Genomic DNA, 25997 nt, shown 5'->3' on the forward strand with positions numbered 1-25997 from the left:
CAACCTGAGAAAGAAGGTTTGATTTCCAAATGTTTAGTTTGGATTTCACCTTGTCCACCAGATATTTATGTATCTCCTTACTTCGACTAGCAAAGGGCAGCCCAAATCTAATATCAATGCCATTAAGTGGATAGTGATGAGTAAAGTTTCATAAAAAAATTGGGCAGCCCAAATCTAATATCAATGCCATTAAGTGGATAGTGATGAGTAAAGTTTCATAAAAAAATTGGTATAATACAAAAACTTCCTCTGAAGTTTCTGACAATCATAAAAATCTTCCCTATAGTTTTATTTTATCAAAAACTGTCATTCTATTTTTGAAAAAATTAATAAATACCTCCCTTCCGTCAATGATCAAGATAGAAAATATGTATAATTATATCTTTACCCTTTTATCAATGACACTGTTAAGGCTACCCGTTTAGATCATGCCATATAGGTGAAGTAAAGTTGGGGGTTGAAGTAAACAAATCCCTAGCAAGATTTAATGGTCCAACATTTATAGGATTGAACCGATATTCAGACCATTGATAGAAGATAAGAATACGTGCCAACACCCTTTAACTAGTCCATGGAGGATCTGCACGTCAGTACAACTCTGAAAATTCTCCGGAATCCGACAAGACGTTTAGGCTGTGGTCGGTACAACTCTGCACGTCAGCACATCCCTCATAATTCATAAATAATCGTGTCAATAATCTGCACCATACTTTTTATACCCAGAACAAAGCTAAAACCACCTACTGGCACTGATTGTAAGCGACTCTGATCAGCTCTGCTCTCGGACACAGGCATAGAGCCACCCCACCGTTTCAATGGAAGTCTGGTTCGTCGTTCTCGCTTCTCTCTGCATCTGTGCAGCCCTGAAATTCCTCCTTGAACTCCTCTCACTCAGCTCGAATAAGCCCAGAAAGCTCCCGCCAGGCCCCTTCTCTGTGCCCGTAATAAGCAACTTCTTATGGATTCGGAAACCTTCTTCCGAAATCGAATGTATTCTTCGCCATTTACGCACCAAGTACGGCTCTATCATCAGGCTCAACATCGGCTTTCGCCCAGCCATCTTCATCACCACCCACGAACTTGCCCATAAAGCCCTCATCCAGCACGGCGCCATCTTTGCTGATCGTCCGCCGGCTCTAGGCCCCAACCGTCTCATCAGCAGCAACCAACATAACATCAGCTCCGCTGCATACGGTCCACTCTGGCGTCTCTTCCGCCGGAATCTCACCTCCGAGATCCTCCACCCTTCAAGAATCAAATCTTACAGCCACGCCCGCAAATGGGTCTTGGACATACTGATCAACAGGCTCAGGGAACAGGCCATATCCGGCGAACCAGTTTGTGCGGTAGATCACTTCCAATTCGCAATGTTCTGCTTATTAGTACTTATGTGTTTCGGAGAGAAACTCGATGAAAAGGTTATCAGAGACGTCGAGACTGTTCAGCGGAAGCTCTTGACCAGTTTCAACGGACTTAACATACTTGTTTTTCTGCCCAAATTGGGAAAGATCATATTTCGAAAGAAGTGGAACGAGTTCTATGAGATGCGACGTAGTCAGGAAAGTGTTTTGTTTCCTCTTATACGAGCCCGACGAGAACAAGAGAAGAAGCAAAGCGAGGAAGGGAAGAGTACTGAGATGGTCGTCTGCTACGTCGATACGTTACTCAATCTTCGACTACCTGATGGACGGAAGCTCACGGAGGAGGAGATTATGAGTCTGTGCTCGGAGTTTCTCAACGCAGGCACTGACACAACATTCACCGCGTTACAGTGGATCATGGCGAACTTGGTGAAGCATCCACACATCCAAGAAAAGCTGGTGTCGGAGATTGAAGGGGTGGTGGGGTCCGGAGAAGAAATCAAGGAGGAAGATCTGCAGAAGATGCCATATCTGAAAGCAGTGGTGTTGGAGGGTCTGAGAAGACACCCACCGGGACACTTCGTGCTGCCACACGCAGTAACGGAGGATATCACCCTAGATGGGTATCTTGTGCCAGAGAATGCTACGGTGAATTTCATGGTGGCAGAGATGGGATGGGACCCAAAAGTTTGGGAGGACCCCATGGAGTTCATGCCAGAGAGATTCTTGCCACGTGGCAATGGAGGGGAAGAGTTTGATATAACCGGAACTAGAGAGATTAAGATGATGCCGTTTGGTGCAGGGAGGAGGATATGCCCTGCAGCTGCCATGGCTTTGCTTCACCTGCAGTATTTTGTGGCCAATTTGGTAAGGGAATTTGAATGGACGGTCAGTGATGGAGATGAGGTTGACTTGTCGGAGAAACTAGAGTTCACCATCGTGATGAAGAATCCTCTAAGGGCCCGCATATCACCAAGGAGAGTATAGAGTATATTAATTGTAGTCATATTTGCTATTTTTAGGTATTAATTTTAAGGGAAAGTTTCCGAATGGTACATGTACTTTAGGGATTTAGGCCGACTGCTATCCCAATTTTAAAATGCAACAATTTAGGCCATATTTGATTAGTTACACATAGTCTCATTCTTTTAATTCTTTGAGATTCTGAAAAAAAATGGGCAAGAATGAATGAGATACAGGTGTTTGGATATTCATTTCTTGGGCGGAATGCATTCTTCCCGTAAGAAATTTGGGAATGAACAAGAATGAATGAAATATAGGTGCTTGGATATTCATTTCTTGCTGCAGAATTCATTTTCCAGAATGAAATTTGGGTCTCAGCAAACCCATCCTACTAATTTTTTTTTTTTTAATTCGAACTCGAGTCTTCTCGACTTGAACTCACTGAACCCTCGTCCCTCTCTCTCTCTTCTATACAAGGTAAACCCTCGTCCCTGTCAAGGTAAAACTAATCGACTCTTTCTCTATATGTACAAGGTAACGGTGAGCTCGACCAAGGTAAACTCTCTCTCTCTCTCTCTCTCTCTTTCTCTCTTCGTCTTCTTCTTTTTTCTTTCTCGTCTTCTTCTTCTTCATCTCCTTCTCAAGCTGCGCACGTACAGAAGATGTATATATCCTCCTCCTCCTCCTCCTCCTCCTTCTTCTTCTTCTTCTTCTTCTTCTTCTTCTTACTCTGTTTTTCCCCTTTTAGGTTGACCACCAATATCATCCTTGTTACCATCAAAACGAAGCAACATCGATTAAGGTATTTGAAGTTTTGAACAACTTTATTCTCTTCATTATTTTCCTTATTGGTATTTCTGGTATTTGTGTGTTTGAATTATTATGGAATTTATACATTTTTTAAGTATAAATTGTTGCTGTTCTTTTTCTTATTGCTTTGCTGTTTTCTTTTTTTTTTTTTTTAAGTATAAATTATCGAATTATTTTCCTTATTGCTTTGTTGTTATCGAAGTATAAATCCGACAGTCCGATTGAGGCATTTGATAAAGGCACCCAGATGGTAGGTAGCATTTGAATTGAGGCCTCTGTTAAGCTTCGCCAACTGAAGGGAGAGACCCTACATACTATCCTGCTTGGCTCTGTTTGAGGATTAGAATTTGGGTTTTATCCATGCATCCATGGCTTAGTTAGTATGTAGGGGGCCACCCAATTGATATCTTAGTTGTATGACTGTCAAAATGTAGTTTATTTAATTATAAATACATATTTTGTGGATAATAAAGACAGTGAATGAGAAGCAGTGAGAAGGTTCCAGGTAGTTGTGTTGGTTTTTTCTTGTGTGTAGTGTAGGATGGATATGGAATTTATGGATCATGGATCATGACAATTCCGTGAAGCAGAGGATCACTGAACCAGGGCCGAGCAGTCCCCACTCAAACCCTAAACCTAATACTTTGAACCCTCGTTTGACAAATAACAGAAAGCTAGGCTAACCTTGCTGCACCATTAGCATGGGAACAACAGCCCTAGTCACCAAGGGAAAGAGATAGCCATAAGGAAATAAAGCTAAAAGATTGCTAGTCTGCATCGAAGTTTATATAATAAAATTCTTGTTTGGAAAAAGAGAATGATCTCACCTTAATTAAATCTTATCACTCGTCACTCTAATCAGTATGGAACCAGTATGTTTCTTATGAGCGAAGAATATAATACAAATTAATTGTACATAGGATGACCTTGCATAACCTGATGTAATACAGATTATATTTCTATTTTTTCCAAAAAATCTTCAACCTATAAGATTATTAAGGATTATTAGATATTTATAGGCAAAATTTTAGTATTTGACTCCATCTTCAGCAGTAATACCAAAGACATCCTTCCAGCCCCCAACAGATGCAGAAATTAGTAGGGTGGGACAGGGGCTTAAGTCCTAACCCACCCAGGCTTCTGCCTATGTAATATTTACCATAGGCTTAAACCTGTAAATGTCCAAAGGAAGCCAAGTGACTGCAGAACAGCTCTTTATTGGACCACCTGATTGTGTTAACTATTTTATTTTATTTATTTTTGACTAAAAGATGTCCTTTTTACCTAAATGCCAGACTAACTTGGATTCCTAGTGATCTAAATCACATAGCAGATGGTTTAGCCAAATAGGGTGTATTTCTGGAAGAACTTTATAGTGATAGAATCCCTCCTCTGTAAACTTTGGGGTTCTACCCCTGCCATTCTTGCTTAAATGAAATTTGGGGATACCTGTACTGTTTAATAAGTTTTACACTTTCAATCCTTGCAATGCTGCTGATACCTCCCTTATTGAGTCATGTGCTTGTGGCCAGCTGGTCCTGAAAATAACTACTATGATGCCAAGTGCATCTCTAAACAGTCCACCTATTCCTGCAGGGATTACCAATACAGCGACCATCAAACTTGAGCTTTATAATATGATCCCTACTAGGATTACATTGGACTCAATCCCAGATTTCTTGCTGTTGAGAGGCCAGTCACCTATTACCAAGTATAGTAATATATTTTGGAGTTGCTGTTGCCATTCCCCTTTTGTTGGCTAGTGTGAGAAAACAGGTTTGAGTCTGACAGCGGCCATTTTGTGCAAAAAATGCCCAAGGTTAGGACTGAATCCAGTCTTCCCCTCCCAAGACCCAAGATAGTTGGACCAACACTGGGTAATGGCCTTTTTATTCTAAATATCATACATGTAACCTACAATACAGTAAATTATCTATTGAAACATTAAATTCAAGGTAAATGTATCATAACATAACAGTCTTCCCCAAGAGAGATATTCTCCTTTACATTTCAAAATTAATTGGAACTTAAGAATATATACTGCACCAAGAGAGATATTCTAGTTATAAACGAACTATACAGTTTAACTTTTTGGCCATATTAGTGTCTTACCTCAGACCAGCTACAGAAGTCCAAGCCATTACAGGTTTGTTCCCCTTTAGTTGGATTTGACTATCTGAACTGCAGTAATGAGAAGGCATTAACTTCTGAAAACTTTGAAAACCATGGTTCTATGAAGCATTACAAGTGTTCAGACTTCGTTGATGTTAAGACTGCAAAGGATACGAATTTGAATATGGTGCTTCCAAATGGCTTTAAAGATGCAGTGGTTCCCCAGCGAGAGGAAAACCAACTTGCAATGACATGACCCCCAAAGCAAGGGGAAATTCAGGGAGAATGGAATTGGATTTCTTACAAGTCAATCATCAATACTTATCTGACAAAGTTGAAGCTGGAAATGGTCCCGGTTTGCATTATGTACATGATACCGAGCCTAAGAGTGTTAAGGTGGCTGACAGACTCGGTGATAAAAAGATCCTTGGTGTTCCCATTTTTGAAAAGCCATGTGCTTCCAACAACCATTCTTCTTTTCAGTTGTCCCCTGCCAAGATTAACCATTACCCATCTAATCTGTTCAAATTCATTTTAATTTTGATTGGTTTCAACCCAAACCTTGATCTGTCCAAATTGATTTTGGACTGGACGGGGTCCAATCCAAAACCGGTCTATTGACACCCTTACATATAAGAATACTCTTTCCGGGGACTAACTTCTCTAATACTGACGAATCAGGAACCATGAACTCGAACCAAGCAAACCATTGAATGGATAAATACAGGTACTACTACTAAGTACCCTAGGTTCCCCTGATCTCAAACGAAGCATGGGCCAGGTGTCTCTTTGATAATTCCAAAGGTTGGGGCTAGGCTTACATAGAGTTGGTTGAAGATGGGCCCAAAATGGGAAAGTACTGTCCTATAGCATGCGTTGTCAAAAAAGTTTTGGCCCACAAAATTCTCAGGCTTCTGTCTTGGTTTCTGTTAATAAATTTTCTTTTGGCCCACTAAACTCCAAAGTTTGTCTTCGTATCTCATAATATATTTGTTATCAAAAGCTGTATTGTCTTGATCTAAAATACACGATACCAAACCATGAACATCAAAGGAGAGTTTCTCATGGTGATTGAATCCATATTGTTATCAAAAGCTGTATTTCTGTTAATAAATATTGAATAGACAGGTCTGCTTCGTCTACTGAAATGCTGTGTGATGCAATCCCAAAGGAGAGTTTCTCATGGTGATTGAACCATATTGGTCCATAAAACGTAAGTTTTGCATCTCGAATTAATCAATAACTATAATATGAAATGGCTTTTCCTTTTTTTTTTTAAATTTTGCATACAACTTAAATGGAAAGAAACTTTATTATTCTAGTTTAGCAGAATAAGAACTGTAATGTTATTTAAAATTATCACAGAAATAAATGTTTTTTTGTGTTATTTTCTCAAGTACTTTTCACTTGTATATTTCCAGCTATTTTTGTTTTCTATCTGCTTTTGAAATTTAACATAATCCACCATGGCAGCATGACCGATTTACTAATTTGTTTTCTAAATACAGAAGACTTTAGTTGTTTATAGTGCAATTTAATCTGCACCAATACAAATGCATGAGAGTGCAAATAAGAAAAACACAAATTCTGATCCATTTTTGCCTCAATTTTCACTTTGTTTTTTTTTAGGTTTTATTTTACTTCATTTGTGCTGCAAGTGAACAAGATAAGATGAAAGTTAAAAGAATAATAAATCAAAATTTGCACTCCCTTTCTTTTGCTCTAATGCAAATAAAATTGCACTACTACAGGCAAACTAGACCAAAAGGAAACATTGCTAAAACAAACAAAGAACCTGATAATATGTAACCTCAGTAGAGAACATTTATATTGTTTGTTATTTGTTAGTAGTTATGATGTAAACATCAAGGGTAGATATGTCCTTTCATGTAACTAGCATAACCTATATATATTAACTTAAAGTGGCGGCAACATTTTATTGACATTCTGTTCTTCTCCTAAAAATCTGTGTTCTATTGCTCTTTCACCACTCTTTCTTCTACTTCTTCTTAGGATTTGCTTCTCAATAAGAGGGTAGTACATTTTCCTCTCTCTCTCTCCCTCCCCCCAGGTCCAAATATTGCTTGGTAGGGTGCAAGCCATGTGAGGTTTAGAATTCTATGAATCTATGCTTCTCATTCACTATTTGTGGCTTCTGAATTTTCTAATATCTTAATATCTTACCAAGTTGTATGAATTTCTTGGATCATTCATATAAGAAAATTGAAATGTTAAGTTTCTTTCAATTTTTTTTTTTAAATAAATAGCTTTGGCCCCCAGGTCCAAATAAATAGCTTTCAATTCATATAAGAAAATCTTAATATCTCTGAGCATTGTTTCCTTCTAGTTTGACCAGCCAACAAAGCAGACCGACGTCTGAGCTGCCCTCCAATTAAGAGCATCCAGATCACGTACCATCAAGTAGTTATTGATATTTTCAGTAGTTTTGGTCAATTTATTAATATTTAATGATATTATCAAACACTAAATAAAAAGTTTTAATAATTTTTAGTGGAAAATTAAATTCAATAAATTTAAATGTGTTTTTATATTCTCAATAATGTTGATATTTACTATAATTTTTTGAGCAATAATTAATATTTTTATTAATTTAGTGAAAGTTAAATTATAAAACTTCTAATTTTGCAAATAAATAATTGGAAACTTTTAATAATTTCCATAAGTATTGGATACTACACCTATAATTACCATAATTAATGGAACTATATTTATGGGTTTGGAGGTGTTATGGGTTTAGGGGATTGATGAAGGGGAATTTGGCCCGACCTCACAGTTACCCGACACGTGGCAGAAACAAGCAACTCGGGACAGTAGAGCGCCCGAAGCAAGCACCGAAAGCAAAGTCCAAGCTCGCTACTGAGCCCGAACTCCAGACCGCCCTACTAGGAGCCCGAGCTCCCCACCAAGGGCCCGAGCTCCCCGCCAAGAGCCCGAGCTCCCTACCAAGAGTCCGAGCTCCCTACTGAGAGTCCGAGCTCCCTGTTAAGAGCCCGAGCTCCCTACTGGGAGTCCGAGCTCCCTGTTAAGAGCCCGAGCTCCCCGCCAAGAGCCCGAGCTCCCTACCAAGAGCCCGAGCTCCCTATTAAGAACTCGGAGCTCCCTACTGAGAACCCGAGCTCCCTACAAGGAGCACAAACTATATTGGGCCCCAAGCCTCGAAAAGCTGTGACCCGAGCTGCCAAGAGCTGGCCCTTGGCAGCTTGGAACACCCCCCAAACCGAACTCAAGACATCTCGCTCACTCCAACACTTCGCCTCCGAAACACCAGGCTGATCAAATGTACCTGACGCCAGGGACGTTCGTATCCTTGGGCGACGCACCTGACTGATTTGGGATCCGACGCCTGACAGCCGCACTTCAAACGGCCTCCTGCTATCGCCACCTGCCACCGTCGTTACTAACCGCAGAGACGGCTCTGACAAAGGAACAGTGGCGGTTCTGACCGGCCAGAGGAAATGACATCCGAACTGGCAGGAGTTCAGAAGTAATCATGCCCGATCTGACAGAAGCCTGGGAGTGAGTGCGCGAGGTGGTTATAAAAGGCTCCTACCCCCCAGAAACGAGGTATGCTAACTTTTGTGCTATCTGGTCTATCCTGCCTTTGAGAAACTCTAACTTGAGCTTCGGAGCCCTTACGCCGGGTTCTCCCCGGAGCTTCTCTTCTCCCTCCGTTTCAGGTCCCTGACCACCCGATTCAGAGGCAAGATCGTTGACAGCGAAGATCGGCCGGATCGTGCACCATCAATTGGCGCTGTCTGTGAGAACGCTTCAAAAGGCCTCCCTCCAAAACTTTCATACCCTTTTCTTCTTCTTTGAAAAACTCAATACTCATGGCCTCATTCAGCAACGCCGGACGCGGCACAGAGACAAACACCACCGGGGAACAGCCCCAAGTTCCCGTGGTGTGTGTTGGGCAGTTCACCATCCCCCTCTCGGTGGATGGAATCCCCAATCTGACTACGCCACAAGCAGTGGCGCCTGTAAGCCTACCTGCCACAAACATCCCCTTCCCTCTTCCCATCGAGACTACCTTCACTGAACCAACCGCCGTCCCCCTGGCAGCTAGCCAAAATCGGTTGGACGACCTATTGCAGTGCATGCGGGCAATGCAAGCCCAGATGCAACAGTTCCAATAACACCAGCTTCACCAGCACTAAGTGTTGCACAACCTCTCCCAGTACCACTATCAACAGTAGTTCCCCCAACTGACACCGAACCAACCACTACCACCTCGCCACCCTGCTCCGAAGCCGGTCAAGGCCTCTCCGCAGGATGGGCGCCTCCAAGGAAAGGCCTCTAGGCCCCAGAATCCCCCAAACAGCCAGGCCTCGTCCCCAGGCCGGAGAGGAAGAAAAGTCACCCCCGCCTCGCGGCTCGCAGGCGGATCGGGAACCTCGCCCGCGAGATCGGCACCTCGGGGCTCCAAACCGGAGTCCCCACTGGTGGAAAACCGATTCGGCGCACTGGCAGCAGCGGACTATCAGCACTCCGGGTCCATCGAGCTCGACAACACGGAGGCCAGCAGCGCCAGTACAAAGCCCACTCAACAGCGAAGGCGCCGTCGAGGTCGACGAACCGCCACCCGCGTCTTGTCAGAGCTCAGAGGCAAAGGCGAGACGAGCTCGGACGAGGGAGTTGCCCCGATTCTCTCAGTTCCTTCCCCCCTCGCATCAGAACTCCTGGCAGTCCCCTTGCCTAGAGATTTCAAGCTCCCGCCCCTAGACAAGTATGACGGGTCCTTCGACCCCAACGACCACGTGGACGCTTTCCAGTCCCAAATGCACCTCGCCAGAGCTAGCGAATCATGCATGTGCGTGGCTTTCACCACCACCCTCAAGGGGGTAGCCCGCACTTGGTACAGGAACCTGGCCCCCGGATCAATAAAGTGTTGGGCTCAGTTCGTGCAGGTCTTCACTGCACACTTTGTCACCAGCAAACGGTGCCCCAGAGTAGAGGAAAGCATCTTCGGGGTAGTCCAAAGGGAAGGAGAACCCATACGGGGCTACATCAAATGATTCAACGAAGCATGCTTACAGATACCGGGGTTAGACCCCGCGGTGCAGCTCGCCGCAGCAAAAAGAGGGGTGACACACAAGGAGTTCAAATGGCACATGGTAGCCAACCAGCCCGCGACCGTGGCCGAATTCCTCAAGCTCGCGGATAAGTTCATGAGGACCGAGGAAGAAATCAACCAAAGAACCGAGGGCGGAAACGAGAAAAGAAAGAGGGATGGCGAACCCTCTAACTCAACCGACCGAAAAAACCCGGCCCGGGACCCAAAACCGAACCAGTCGTTCCGAGCTCCCCTGCCAGTTCGGACGGATTACACGCCACTGAACACGAGGCGGACCGAGATCCTAATGACGATTAAGGATGCCCCATACGTGAAATGGCCACCTCGCCTAAAGGGAAATCCGAACGAAAGAAACAAGAATTTGTATTGTAGCTTCCATAGGGACCATGGTCACAGTACCGAGCAGTGCAATAATCTCCGAGACGAGATAGAGGGGCTCATCCGTCGCGGATAGTTAAGAAACTTTGTACAGCACAACAATAATAGCAATAAAGCAGATCAGCCAGGCGAGCACTTAAAGGACGCCCCCGAAACTAGCAGCAGGCCTGCCGAACCGATGCGGCGACAGCCTCCGGCAGAAAGGCCAGTTCGGGGGAACCATCCATGTAATTGTGGGAGGTTCGGTGGTAGCGGGGTGTACATCGGCGGCAGCCCGGACTTCAGTTCGCGAAGCAGTCATCGAGGAGCGGAACCCTCCGAAAAGGCCAAAGACCGAGGAGCCAATCCTCTTCACAGAAGACGACGCACGAGGAGTTCGCTACCCTCACGATGACGCGCTTGTCATTAAACTAAGGATCAACGACTTCGAGGTTAGGCGTGTACTTGTAGATTCAGGCAGCTCGGCGGACATCCTCTTCAAATCGGCGTTTGATCGGCTACAGTTGCCGAGGAGCGAACTAAGGCCCGCAAGCACTCCCCTGGTGGTCTTCAACGGAGAGGAAGTTAGGCCCCTTGGAAAAATAACGGTGCCTGTGGAAGTCGGCACGTGGCCTTGTGCGGTCAGACTCAACCACGACTTCCTGGTGGTCGCGACCCCCTCCCCATACAATGCCATAATAGGGCGGCCAATCACGCATGTTCTGCGGGCGGTGGTCTCCACCTACCATTTGGCCATGAAGTTCCCTACGGACTTCGGTGTGGGGGTAGCGCGGGGCGACCAGCTCGAGTCCCGCAAGTGCTACGTTGCCGCCCTAAAGGGAAAGACCAAGGCGGCCGGCGACCTCGATCTGGAGCGGCCCGCAGAACAAGGCGAGGAACGAGCCTCGCCCACAGAAGAAACAGTTGTGATCCCGACCTCGCCTATGGACCCAGCTCGCGCACTCCAGATTGGTGCTTCCGTCAAAGAACCTCTACGGACCGAACTGGTAAGTTTTTTACTCCAAAATTTAGATATTTTTGCATGGTCTGCGGCCGATATGCCCGGTATTGACCCTAGTCTAATAACTCACAAACTCAACACTGATCCTTTAGTCAGACCCGTTAGACAGAAGAAACGGAACTTAGCCCCAGAGCGCTGGAAGGCGGTTGACGAGGAAGTCGAGAAGCTCCTCGCGGCAGACTTCATAAGGGAAGTCCATTACCCGAGCTGGGTGGCCAACCCTGTGCTGGTGAAAAAGGCGAACGACAAGTGGTGCATGTGCGTCGACTACACCGACCTGAACCGAGCTTGCCCGAAAGACTGCTTCCCCCTCCCTAGGATCGACCGCCTAGTGGACGCGACCTCGGGACATGAATTGCTAAGCTTCCTGGATGCCTACTCAGGCTACAACCAAATCTGGATGGACCAATCCGACGAGGAAAAAACCAGCTTCATAACCGAGTTCGGTCTATACTATTACAAGGTCATGCCCTTCGGATTAAAAAATGCCGGGGCGACCTTCCAAAGACTTGTAAATAGGCTGTTTCGGCCCCTGATCGGCACAAAGATAGAGTGCTATGTAGACGACATGGTCGTCAAAACACAGTTTTCGCGATAAATAATAAAAGACTTGGACTCTGTCTTCCAAATCCTGCGTCAGTTTAACATGAAGTTAAACCCCAACAAATGTGTCTTTGGCGTCACCTCGGGCAAATTCCTAGGCTACGTTGTCAATCGGCGCGGCATCGAGGCCAACCCGGACAAGATAAAAGCCATCCTTGATATGAGACCGCCTCGGAAAGTAAAAGAAGTTCAAAGGCTAAACGACCGCATAGCCGCTCTAAGCCGCTTCATGTCCAAGTCGGCAGATCGCTGCCTACCCTTCTTCAAAGCAATCATAGGCAAAGGGTTCGAATGGACCCAAGACTGCCAGCTCGCGTTTGACGAGCTGAAAGGTTACCTCGCCAGTGTGCCAACCTTAGCTCGGCCCGAGGAAGGCGAAATCTTAGAACTGTACCTCTCGGCTAACGACGAGGTGGTCAGTTCGGTACTAGTAAAGGAGACAGACTGGGTCCAGCGACCCATATACTATGTTAGTAAAATCTTGCAGGGAGCAGAGACAAGGTACCCGCAGATAGAAAAGCTAGCGTACGCACTGGTGATAGCAGCACGAAAACTCCGCCCGTACTTCCAGGCTCACACCGTCATCGTCCTGACCGACAAACCTCTGAGACAAGTACTACTCAAACTCGAGGTTTCCGGCCGACTGACGAAGTGGGCCATCGAACTCAGCGAGTACGATCTCCAGTACAAGCCAAGAACTGCCATTAAGGCCCAAGCCTTGGCAGATTTCATCGCCGAGTGCACGTTTAGCCCCGAAGCCCGTGAACCGGTCGAGCCCGAGATCCCCAGCTCGGGCGAACTCGGAGCTCCCAAACCAAACGAGTCCGAACCCCGTGAAGTAGCAGCCAGTGTGGCATCCCTCCTGGTTAGACCAAGCACGAACTGGGAGGAGGAGCCCTGGATCCTTCACGTAGATGGCTCCTCGAACCAACAAGGTAGCGGGGCTGGAATAGTGCTACGTGGCCCGAGCGGGACAAAACTGGAATACGCACTACGCTTTGAGTTCGCGGCATCTAACAACGAGGCGGAGTACGAGGCACTGATAGCCGGGCTAAACCTGGCGCACAAGGTTGGAACAAAACACATGGTTATTTGCAGTGATTCCTAGCTCGTAGTCAACCAAGTTACAGGCGAATACGAAGCGCGCGAACTCACAATGATTGCATATTTGGCAAAAGTAAAGGAAGCTCTGCTCAACTTCCAGTCACACTTCATCAAGCAAATCCCGAGGTCAGAGAACGCCGAGGCCAACGCCCTGTCCCGACTAGCAAGCACGAGCCACAACGTAGGAGAACCGTGTACGTAGAGGACTTACCTCGACCCAGCATTCTCGATGGGGCAGAAGAGGTCGCTTTCGTCACTGAAGCAGAGCCAAGCTGGATTGACCCACTCGCGAGCTTCCTGCTAGACGGAACCCTCCCCACGGACCGCAACGCAGCCAAGAGGGTGCAGCGCCAGGCAGCCAAATACGTCATGATAGACGAACGGTTGTACCGACGATCCTACACGCTCCCCTACCTACGATGCTTACGCCCGGCCGAAGCCGAGTTAGTACTCCGCGACACCCATGAAGGTTTGTGCGGCGGACACCTGGGGGGCAGAGCCCTCGCCCAAAAAGCACTTCGACAAGGATACTACTGGCCAACGATGAAGACAGAGGCAATCGAGCTCGTCAAAAACTGCGACAAGTGTCAGAAGCATGCCAGTATCCACCATCAGCCCGCTGCCGACCTCAAATACCTCACCAGCCCATGGCCCTTTGCCCAATGGGGGATCGACCTACTGGGGCCATTCCCACCAGCGACAGGCGGGAGAAAATTCCTAGTGGTGGCAGTAGATTATTTCACAAAGTGGATAGAAGCTGAACCCCTGGCAATAGTTACAGCCCGAAACATACAAAGCTTCTTTTGGAAGAACATTGTATGTCGCTTCGGGCTACCTCGGGTACTGATCTCCGACAACGGCAAACAATTCGAAGATATGAAGTTCCAAGAATGGTGCCGAAGTATGGGAATTAGTCAGAACTTCACATCGGTCGCACACCCACAGGCAAATGGCCAAACAGAAATAATGAACAGAGCCATCCTCCGCGGACTGAAAGCGCGATTGGACCGAGCCAAAGGTTTGTGGGCAGACGAACTACCAAGTGTTCTATGGGCACACCGAACCACGGAAAAAACCGCCACAGGTGAGACCCCCTTTAACCTCACCTACGGCACCGAAGCAGTGATCCCGGCGGAAATCGAAGTGCCTACATTGCAACAAGAAGCGTACAAGGAACAAACAAACGAGGGCGAGTTACGCACCAACCTCGACCTACTGGACGAAGTGAGAGACCTCGCGCACATCCGAACTGTGGCCTACCAACAAAAGGTAGCTCGGTATTATAACGCGCGAGTAAAAAAGAGGATCTTCCGCGTCGGCGATCTGGTTCTCCGTAAGGTCATGATGCCTGAACCGGGCGTAGGGAAACTTGGACCAAACTGGTAAGGACCCTACAGAGTAAAGAAAGCACTCGGTGGGGGAGCATACGAGCTTGGAACCCTAGAAGGAAAACAAGTACCCCGAGCATGGAACGTTGTCAACTTAAGAAGGTACTACCTATAGACCACCAAGGCAAATACCCCGAAGCCATTTCATGTCAGAAAACGAACTAAAGGACCGAAATGGTCAGTTCGGCAAAAAACATAGCTCGAAGATAGGACAACCAGTACATGAATAAAAAGCCATTTCATTTCAGAATAGATGTGTACATTCGAAAAAAAAATGTACATTTTATTTCACAAGCCAGGGGCTACTTCATCGTTATCAGAAGCCACCTCCACAACACCCGAAGGACCTGCCTCCCCCTCGGAGTCCGGTTCGGCATCCGCAGCATTAGCCATTTCTTGAGTAATGCGCGAAGTGGACATGGTGCTAGTGTCGAGCTCGGGGTACGTATTCCGGATCATCCACCGACTTAGCTTGAAACCCCTCCTGTAGGAGTCTACCATCAGATCATCGAAATCCGGCGAAGCAATGTAATCGCTGACAGCTTTCTTCTTCGCGTCTTCGATGCCTTTAGAGAAGATCTGAGTCCTCTCCCTGATATCCTCCTGAAGATACTCGACCTGGTGCTGCAGGTCCAGCTTCAACTCTGCCATATTCTTCACCACCACTTCCATGGCCTCAGCATCTCTCTGAGACCTCGCCTGCCTAGACCGTGCGAGGCGAGCAGCAGCCTCGGCAGCACAAGCAGCCTCCTCGGCAGCTCGCGCCTGCCTCGAGTATCTCTCCACTTGGTTCGCTAAGGCGTGAATAGAAGAGTTCACCTATCAAAGGAAAAACGGGATCAAAGGAACGAATAGAAGAATAAAGGCCGAAGAACTCTAAAGAAGGGAGCACTTACCACCATAGCGTGAGTAACGGCACGGTAGGCCACTTGGTGCAGAGGGAGCTCGGTCCACGCCGCAACTTCCTCGGGAAACATCGCCTCCTTACTCCGTTGAAGAGCATGAACAGGCGACAGCATGCTCTTGAAACCCCGGGGGCCTCCGAGCCCGACTGCCCAGCTCACGTATGTGCAGACTCGGAGTAAGCAGGAGCCCCAGTGTGCGTGGTTTCGGCATAAGGAGCCCTCGCCGGCTCCTGTGTAGGCGGAACCATCTCGGGCTCCTCCGCCGGATAGTTCGGCACCTCGGGCTCCACACCCTGGGACGGTTCGACGCGAGCTCGCTTAGCCACCCGTTTTCTCCTCTTCATGCCTTGGAACAAGTGCCCACCTCGGGTCCCTCGAGAGTCCATCGTACCTGCGAAAAGGAGTTCGGCATCAGTAAGACACGTAAAAGAAGAGCAAGACAGGATCGCTAGGGAAATAACCTACCCGAACTCAGGCCCGCAGCAATAAGCTTGGCCTCCGTCAGATACCGTTGACACTCTAGCCCGAGCCACGCCCATTGCCGGAGGCCCTTCGCCGTCTCCTTATCAAGTGTGACGCCGGAGTCGAGAGCGGCCATCCCCCAGCTGGTCTGTAACGGCCACCCCAGCGCACTTCGCACCCCGAAATAGTCCCGCTTCCACGCCGGGACCTTATTAGGGAGTCCGTTTAAGAGCTTGAAGCCCGGGCGAGGGGACAGGTAGTATGCCCGCCTACGCCCAGGAAGGGGACCCGCTTGTTTTTTCAGCATTAAAATGGAGGAGAAAATCTCCAGGTCCAAAGTGAAGTTCGGGTGAAGCTGGCTGACCGTCACACTGAAGTGGTTTAGAACCTCGACGAGAAGAGGGTGAAAGGGCAGCCGCAGCCCCGCGGCGAGCTATTCCCGGAAAATCACGATCTCATCAGGACCGTGTTCCCAAGGGAAGCTACCCGTAGGGATGAAGTAAGCGTGCTCCCCGGGCAAGTCGTAGTAGTCTATGAGGGATTGAAGTCCCTCAGGCGTCATAGTCGAAGGACCGAACTGATCTATAACCCGGCCACGACGGGAGGTGGACGCCGACCTACCCGAAGCACCTCGGCCCGTAGGTTCAACCCATTCCTCAGGACCTACATTGGGCTCACTTGAACTACCAGGGGACGCAAACCGATTGGTAGAACCTACATCAGACCCGCTTGAACAGCCCGAACCCTCCGAACTAGACATCAGAGAATAAAGCGGGATTCCGAAAGCACTCACTCGGGAAGAAGACTGAAGGAAGGCCGCGAAAGCTCGAACAAGCAAGGAACCTGGGACGCGAGCTGAAGAGCCTGAACGCGAACTGGAACTTAGGCGCGAGCTCAAGAGATACAACAGTAGCACGGACGGGGTCCCCCCCCCCCCCCGCGCGTTATTTATATCCACTACGGCCGGAAAGCGACGGCCTAGATCGAAGCCAATCCAAAGGCCCACAGTCGCGCTAAACCGCACGTCTTCCAAAACCAATCAGCGCACGTCTCTCCGAAACCGACGAGGCATCGCGCACGTCTTGTCAGAGGACAGGTGACAGCACGCGTCTTCCCAAAACTGACGGGGTGTCGGCGCACGTCTCCTCGCAATAAAAGCGTCTGCAGCGCAACTCTCGAACAACTGTCGTCACGACTCCCAAACGCGCGCCCTTTTTTGAAAATCAAATTAGAGCAAGCGCGCTCAGCACGGACCAAAACCCTCCTGCTACCTTGCAAAACTCCCCGCGCCAAGACGGGACCCTTGTCGCAGGGAGTGGGGGGCAATTGATGAAGGGTAATTTGGCCCGACCTCGCAATTACCCGACACGTGGCAGAAATAAGCAACTCGGGACAGTAGAGCGCCCGAAGCAAGCACCGAAAGCAAAGTCCAAGCTCGCTACTGAGCCCGAACTCCAGACCGCCCTACTAGGAGCCCGAGCTCCCCACCAAGGGCCCGAGCTCCCCGCCAAGAGCCCGAGCTCCCTACTGGGAGTCCGAGCTCCCTGTTAAGAGCCCGAGCAAGGAGCACAAACTGTTAAACAGTTTTGTATGCCCTTAGCTTCAATCAGAATGATGTACTTTATGAGTTTATTGTAAATGAATAAAGATACATATTTGATTCATGTTCCCTTGGTATGTTTCTGTGTAATACCCTTAAACTGGACACTTAATGAGACTCGTGTTAGTTTAGAATGTTCATAGCCAGTGGGTCGGTCTGGGGAGACCTATCCTGACAAGGCTGACACTGTAGTGCCACCAAGTCGGTTGGGGTGCCTTGTCTCAGCTGCCAGGGTGAGACCCTAGGCACATATAGTGTAGGATTAATTGAATCTTTGAACTGGACCAGATTTCCAGTATTGCCCTGGACCTTGGAGATTGATGGGCAAAACTGGAAAGTTACACCCGACCCCTAGACTCGATTATGATACTACACTAGGTGTCGGATTGGGCTGTCTTTGATGTACCAATCAGTGAGATCCTTAGCGGGGGTCAAAACCTGGGTATGTTGGGATAGTCCGAGAATTCATCTGAGTGGGTGATCATAGTGACAGGATCAGCCCCTTTGTCGGACAAAGGTAATGATCGGGGATGCACTCTCACTGATGGAAACCAAGACTGCCGACAACCGATTTCAACCGTTGAGATTTGTTTTGCAAAATATATTTTATATAAGATATAAAAGTATATATGTATGGTTTCTAAATTGTTTGCAAGAAGGTTTTAATTCCCGGGATCCATATAAGTGGAGAGTGCAACACTGTTCCTTGCAGCCGGGGGAGAGGTCCTCTCTTGTCGGGCAGTGTATGATCATTATGGGCTAAGAGGTTAAGTGTAAGACCATTGAGGATAATACCTGATGGGCTAATCTTGCATCTGCCCACAGTCCCTGGGTGTTACAAGGTGGCTTGGCCCAGGGACCACTTAGTGTAAGTGTTGGGCCCATAGAGCTCATTTGATGGGTTTCAGGGGGTACACTGTCTTCAGCCGTGCATTCGGCCAAGCCTTGTAACAAAGGCTGGGCTGAACCCATGTGGCTGATGTGTAGATCAATGCTTGGGTCCCACGCCATACAAGGAAGCCCAACTGGGCAGCAATTTGGAAGGTTTTTTGAGTACATAACCTTAATGGGCCTTAAGCCCTTTTCGAACTGGGCTGATTTGATCAGTCATTTAAAGGGGGCGAATTCTGAAGTGGGTCAGCTAAAAGGATTGGGCTTAGACCCTATCCACTCAGAGAGTCCAAGATCTAAATAAGATTTAGATCTGGAAACCTCCTAATTAGATTAGGAGACAACTGATCTGATTTGCAGATAAGATAAGGATTATCCCTTATCACTAAGGGACTTCTAACCCAAATATGATTTGGATTAGCAACTCCTAATCTGATTAGGAGCTGATCCCTTTGAGATTATAAAAGGGGAAGGGGGCGGCAGCCTTGAAGTACACAAGATCATCAACAGCATTCTTCTCTTAAAGAAAGAGAGATTGAGAGATTTCCTGCATACTGCGAATTCTCTCCTGCCGCCACCTTCCTGCCATTGCCATTCCTTTAGTTCGATCTCCGGTTCTTGGGAGCAATCAAGATTGGATCTTGATTTCAATCTTTTGTGAAAAGATTGGTTGGAGCTGTACTCAAGTCGTCCAGTTGATCCTTACGAAGGATCAAGTTCTTTTGAAGAACGTTGCTGATTCTGCTCCACCCTGCACTGCGCCATCTTCAGTGGGAGCTGATTTTGGATCCTTCCTTGGGCGTGAACACCTCCATTGGGAGATAGTATTTCTCCGTATCAGGTATAATCCTCTCCCACTCCTTTTGGTTCAGATCTGGTTCAGTTTATGGTTCAAGATTGATCCTTGAAAATATGATTTTCTAAATGGGGAATACAATTCCCAGTTGAAGGGAGAGATAAAATTTTTGAAATTCGCCCCTTATTCCGCAATCTTTGGGCGTCCATAGGATGGATCTCTCATCCCTTCAGTGGTATCAGAGCCATGGTTCAAATCTTGAACCAGTTTGTTTCAGATCTGAACCTGCGCAATTGGACAGAAGGTGTTCTACCCAATTTGCGCAGATATGGGTTTTGGGAAATATTGTTCCCAAAATTAATGGGCGAATAATCTGAAATTAATTTTATATAAATCTGATTATTATTTAGAATTGTTCTTTATGATTTTCTTGATTTATGGGTTGTTCGTACAAGAGGAGATCGAAATCTTGGTTTGCGCAGGGAACCTGCAAGATTTGCAGTTTCTTGATTTATTTATTACATTTGGTCTGTAAATAATTTTTTTTATTTTCTAGACTCAATGTATAGGTATTCGATCTGTTGTAATTATTAATAGAAATAGGATTTCTATTTATTTTAATTATGGATCGAAGATGGCGGCGCAAAAAGGGAGATTTCGCAGAGAAGAAGATTTCGCAGATGGGAGAATCGCCATCTGCGATTTGTAGTTTGTGAAACTGCATTCTGTGATCTAACCTCTGTTTTGCAGGATGGATTGTGCGAACAGCCCTGATTTACTGATTGTTGCTTTTCTTTTATCAGTAATTAATTTCAGATTATTTTCTTGAGTTAAAGATTTAATTAAAAATCAAACCCTAGACCCATTTGAACCCGCGGAGAGCCCTAGTGGACTGAGGCTTGGGCCACTCCTGAATGGCCTGAATTTTGGAGTCATCTACCGAGACTCCTTTCCTGTTGATTATATGTCCTAGATAAAGGACCTGTTGCTCTCTGAAGGAACACTTGGTTCGTTTTAGGAAGAGCTTATGTTGGCGAAGCAGCTCCAGAACTGTTCGTAGGTGACGAACGTGCTCCACCCAGGACGCACTGTAAATTAGGATGTCATCAAAAAATACTAGGACGAACCTGCGGAGGTGGGGTCTAAATACCTCGTTCATCAAGGCCTGAAATGTGGATGGAGTGTTTGTGAGACCAAAGGCATGACCAAGAATTCAAAGTGGTCGTGATGCGTTCGGAAGGCTGTTTTCTTCACATCTTCTGGGGCCATTCGAACCTGGAAGTAGCCTGACCTGAGATCCAGCTTAGAGAAATATTGAGACCCGTGGAGCTCATCTAGCAGTTCGTCCACCACAGGGATCGAGAACTTGTCCTTGACGGTCCTGTTGTTGAGATCTCGATAGTCTACACAGAACCTCCAGGTGCTGTCCTGTTTTGGCACCAGCAAGACTGGCGAAGAGAATGGGGAGCGGCTCGGGTGGATAATACCCTGCTTCAGCATTTCTGTACACTGGTTCTCTATCTCATCCTTCTGAAGGTGTGGGTAGCGGTACGACTGAACAACCACGGGTCCAGTCCCTGGCATTAATGGTATCCGATGGTCACACGATCGGACAGGGGGAAGGCCCTTGGGTTTTGAGAACACGTTTGGAAAATCAACGAGAAGTTTCTCCATCTCGGCAGTGTGCAAGGCGTCACCATGGAGAGTATGTACTTGTGGTCTTTTTGCTCTCATCTTGGTCCCTTTCCAGGTGACTTGTTTTCCATGTAGGTTAAACGTCATGGTCAAGGCACTGAAGTCCCATAGGATAGGGCCGAGGGTGATGAGCCACTTGATTCCCAATACTATATCAAACTCGTCTAGGGGCAATACAAACAGATCAACGAGGAATGGTTCAGAATCCACCTGTATTTGGATGTTTCGGCAGATCCCTGGGTTGTGAACTCTCTCCCCATTTGCTACGACTACAGGTAGTTTCAGTTGGAGCGCCGGTAGTTTCAGTTGGAGCGTCGCTTGCTTGCTGATGAAATTATGTGTGCTCTTTGAGTCCACCAGAACCCGTACCTGTTTTCCTACTACTTGGGCCTGCAGCTGCATGGTTTGAGAGTTTTGTATTCCGGTGATGGCGTGAAGGGAGATCTCGGGTTCTAGAGTTGTCTGCTCCTCTTCTTCCTCCTCTAGTTCGTCTACCAGGAGGCAGAACAACCGCTTGCAGCGGTGGCCGGCAGAGTACAATTCATCACAGTTGAAGCATTGGCCTTTGGCTCGGCGTTTTGCCATCTCGGCTTTGGATAGGCGTCTGATGGGAGGTGTCATCGTGCTGCTCCCTATGCTGGTTGCAGATCGGGGAGGGTTACTGGTGAAAGGCCGTGGTTCCCTGTTGGCTGCCAGCGAAGATCCTCCTCCAGCAGGCTTCGGGTTTGTCCAAGTCATTGTTGGGCTTCCCATGCTGGACAACCCTCTGCTAATCTGCAGTTTGCGCTCGAAGGCTCGGGCTAAATTCATTGTTGTGACCAGGTTAGGCAGGCTGTGCATCTCTACGTCAACTCGCAGAGGTTCGGATAGGCCAGCTGTGAACATATCCACCTGCTGGTCTGGGCGTACTGAAGAGGCTCTGGCGAGAAGGGTCTAAAACTGCCGCTGATATTCTGCTACGGTCCCTATCTGCTTGAGGTTAATGAGTTCCCCCAAGGGGTTGCTTGTTAATGGGGGTCCGAATCGAAGGAGGCAGTACGACTTGAATTGCTCTCAACTAAGACCTGGTTCTTCTTGCTCTACTCGGTAGAACCAGAGCTGCGCTTCTTCGGTTAGGTGAAATGCAGACAGACTGACCTTGTCCTTTTCCTCCGTGCGCTGATTACGGAAGAATTGCTCACAACGGTACAGCCATCCCAGTGGGTCACCGCTACCGCTGTAGGAGGGAAACTTCAGACGATTGTATTTGGGTATAACCTCTATATGTTCCATGTATTGGGCCTTTGTTAGAACGATATGGCCGATACGACAGTTGCAAAATTTTGAACCTTGATCACAATTGAGTTGTAGGCTTAAATATGTAGTTATGTACAGTTCAAATACATATTTGGGTATAACCTCTATACATATTTGCATTAGTATTAGTAATCCTTCCAAACTCAATTTGAGAAGAGTATAAATACAAATATATATATATATATATATATATATAGTGGAAATACAAAATTTACAAAATACAAGGTTTTACACTATACTCCAATCTCAGATATGGCGGACGAGGGCCGCCCGGAGAGAGATCTGGGAACAATTGGAGCACTTAGAATCCAAAAGTGAAGTTCAGGCCTATTCAGTAGGGTGGAAAGTGGTGGTGCTTCAACAGATTCTATATATACAACGATGATTGCATCATCTTCTCTCCAAGCAAACACAAAGGATCGCATACTTCTTTACAGGATTATCAACACCAAGGAAAAGTAAAATCAGAACCAAATCCTTTCTTATCATGGTATGATGTTAGAGGACCGAACATCTCAATCGTTCGATTCCTGACTACAATTTGCCGAGCACATTCTGAAATGTCTGAAATTCATGTTTTAAATCTTACAATCCATTTTTTTTTTTTTTTGTATTTTTCTCTTCATTCATATTTCTTATACTGCAAAATGATAGAGAGTTTGGTTAGTAGTGTAAATCAGGCTGTGTTGTTCACGGCCCAGCACGAACTTGAACTCGCCCTGTATGGCCCGTTATGATGATTCGTAAGCCATGCCAGGCCCAATATGACCCATATATATTTTATATATAGTTATATAATATTATATAAATTATAATTATATAATAATATATAGTATATAATATATTAATAAAATAAATATTTTTAATTTTATTATATTAATTAATTAATTTATTATATATAAATAATTTTATACACAAAATTCATATAAAATTAAAATTTTAAGTTTTTTATTAATTATTTTAAATAAATAACTTTGGCCTGATATACGGCCCAACCTGGCCCAAGACTCAGACCATGGGCCAGCCCAACCTGCTGCACAATACAGACCTGGGCCATATGCCAGGCCGAACCGACCCCTAAATTTTTCACTGAGGGCAGCACGGCCGCCCACTTTATACCTCTAAGTTTGGCCATTTGCTTCATCGATTACAGTGAACATTTAAAGAAGATTGAGTCGCCTTTATAAGATTATGCATTGATGATGTTTTTGTTTGTAGTCTCAAGTCATTAATGCACCCGATTCACTTTTTCTACCCGCCGTGAATTGCAATTATACATGTAAAAAAGTGAGACATGTGTATCTACAATGAGACCAAATCAGCCCCACAAGATTTGTCCCTCACAACGTCCTATTGAGAACTTCTCCCGATAATAATATAAAAAATGATGATGTCGTCGTCGAAATGATGATATCCAATATACGGCGAGAATGTGCTGTGGAACGTTGTGGGGGGCAGATTTGAACTCTCGGCCACCAATGTCAGGATATATATAACGACATTGATCCAGCGATAGCTCATCAGAGTCACTCACCTGCCTCCGAAAAAAAATCAGAGCCACTCGCCATTCTTTCACAAGGAGCTAGAGATGTGGCTCCTCCTGTTCGCTTCTTTCTGCATCTGTGCAGCCATGAAACTCCTCCTCGATCTCCCAGCAGTCTTCTTCACTGTGCCTATCGTAGGCGACATGGTATGGTTTCAGAAATCTTATTTGGAAATCGAACACATTCTTCGCGACTTGCGCACCAAGTATGGTTCCATCATCAAGCTCCACATCGGCTTCCGCCCAGCTATCTTCATCACCCCCCACGAACTTGACCATAAAGCACTCATCCAGCACGGCGCCACCTTTTCTGAACGTCCGTCGGGTATAGGCCCCCACCATTTCGTCTCCGGCAACCAAAATGTCATCGGCTCCACCCACAGCCCACTTTGGCGTCTCCTCCGCAAGAATCTCACCTCCGAGATCCTCCACCCTTCACGTTTCAAATCCTACATCCGTTCCCGCAAATGGATCTTGGTGATACTGACCAACAGACTCAAGGAACAAGCCAAATCCGGCGAACCAGTCTGTATGGCAGATCACTTCCAGTATGCAATGTTTTGCATATTAGTACGCATGTGCTTCGGAGAGGAACTCGACGAGAAGATTATCAGAGACGTGCAAACCGTTTAGTTCAAGTACGTGACCGGTTTTGAACGTTTCAACATACTTTCTCTCGTGCCCAGATTGACAAAGATCATATTTCGGAAGCAGTGGAAAGAGTTCTGTGAGGTGCGACGTAATCTAGAAAGTGTTCTGATTCCACTAATACGAGCCCGACAAGAACAAGAGAAGAAGAAGCAAAGCGAAGGAGGAGAGGGCGAGAGGGTCGTCTGCTACGTCGATACTTTGCTCAATCTTCGACTCCCCGATGGAGGACGGAAGCTGAGGGAGGATGAGATTGTGTCTCGGTGCTCGGAGTTTCTTGGTGCAGGCACTGACTCAACGTCCATCACGTTACAGGGGATCATGGCAAACCTGGTGAAGCATCCACACATCCAAGCGAAGTTGTTGTCGGAGATTGAAGGGATGGTGGGGTCTGGAGAAGAAATCAAAGAGGAAGATCTGCAGAAGATGCCATATTTGAAGGCAGTGGTGTTGGAGGTCCTGAGAAGACACCCACCAGCACACATTTCGCTGCCACACAGTCACAGAGGATTTCGCCTTGGATGGGTATCTTATACCAAAGAATGCTAGGGTGAATTTCGCGTTAGCAGAGATGGGGAGGGACCCAAAGGTTTGGGAGGACCCCATGGAGTTCAAGTCGGAGAGATTCTTGACACGTGGCGATGGAATGCCGCAGGCGTTTGATCTAACTGGGAGTAGAGAGATTAAGATGATGCCGTTTGGGGCAGGGAGAAGGATCTGCCCTGGTCTTGCTTTGGCTTTGCTTCAGCTTCAGTACTTTGTGGCCAATTTGATCAGGGAATTTGAGTGGACGGTCAAGGATGGAGAGGAGGTTGACTTGTCCGAAAAACAGTACACTATCCTGATCATGATGAAAAATCGTCTGAGGACCCACATATCGCCAAGGAGAGTATAGATATTTGTTACTTCCTATCACCTATCCTATATATAATAATAAATAATAGGGATAAGTAGACTGCAATCCACTCTTTAAATAAATAATTTTTGAACTTTTGTGGTATGTGAATGCTTTAATATCAAAATTCAGCAACACTTAGTGGAGTGGGTCTTGTCTGGTCTGATGGGCCTTTCGGATTGCCTTTAGATTCTTTCACGAGGTGGGAATAGGTGGGACCGTGGGACTGAATACATGGTAAATAAGGAGGAAAACTTTCGCTTGTGAGGTGTAAAGGAAGAAGCTGTGGCTTTTAAAGCATTATAGGGTGTAAGTCTATGATATGCAAATGCTATGTTTTATTAAAGGAAGAGCTATATATATATAAGCTGATAGACAGTTGGAACACTGGGCTAGTAAGGTTGTTTGGGGAGTTATAAGAGAACAATGTTTAAGAGTGTTTGGGTTGGTTT

At 46.5% G+C, this 25997-nt stretch overlaps 2 pseudogenes across 2 annotated transcripts; both read left to right on the top strand.

Moving 5' to 3' along the window:
• The first annotated feature begins 467 nt into the window (after positions 1-467).
• Positions 468-2492, top strand: LOC104611544 (cytochrome P450 89A2 pseudogene; annotated as a pseudogene). Its single transcript, XR_016080164.1, has one exon. The product of XR_016080164.1 is annotated as a cytochrome P450 89A2 pseudogene (transcript).
• A 154-nt stretch (positions 2493-2646) lies between these two features.
• LOC104611545 (cytochrome P450 89A2 pseudogene) lies at positions 2647-25650 on the top strand (annotated as a pseudogene). Its single transcript, XR_016080165.1, has 2 exons — positions 2647-3126; positions 22710-25650. The product of XR_016080165.1 is annotated as a cytochrome P450 89A2 pseudogene (transcript).
• The last annotated feature ends 347 nt before the right edge of the window (positions 25651-25997 follow it).

The sequence above is a fragment of the Nelumbo nucifera genome, chromosome 1 (assembly GCF_055504915.1).
Source record: "Nelumbo nucifera cultivar China Antique chromosome 1, China Antique-T2T, whole genome shotgun sequence".
NCBI lineage: Eukaryota > Viridiplantae > Streptophyta > Magnoliopsida > Proteales > Nelumbonaceae > Nelumbo > Nelumbo nucifera.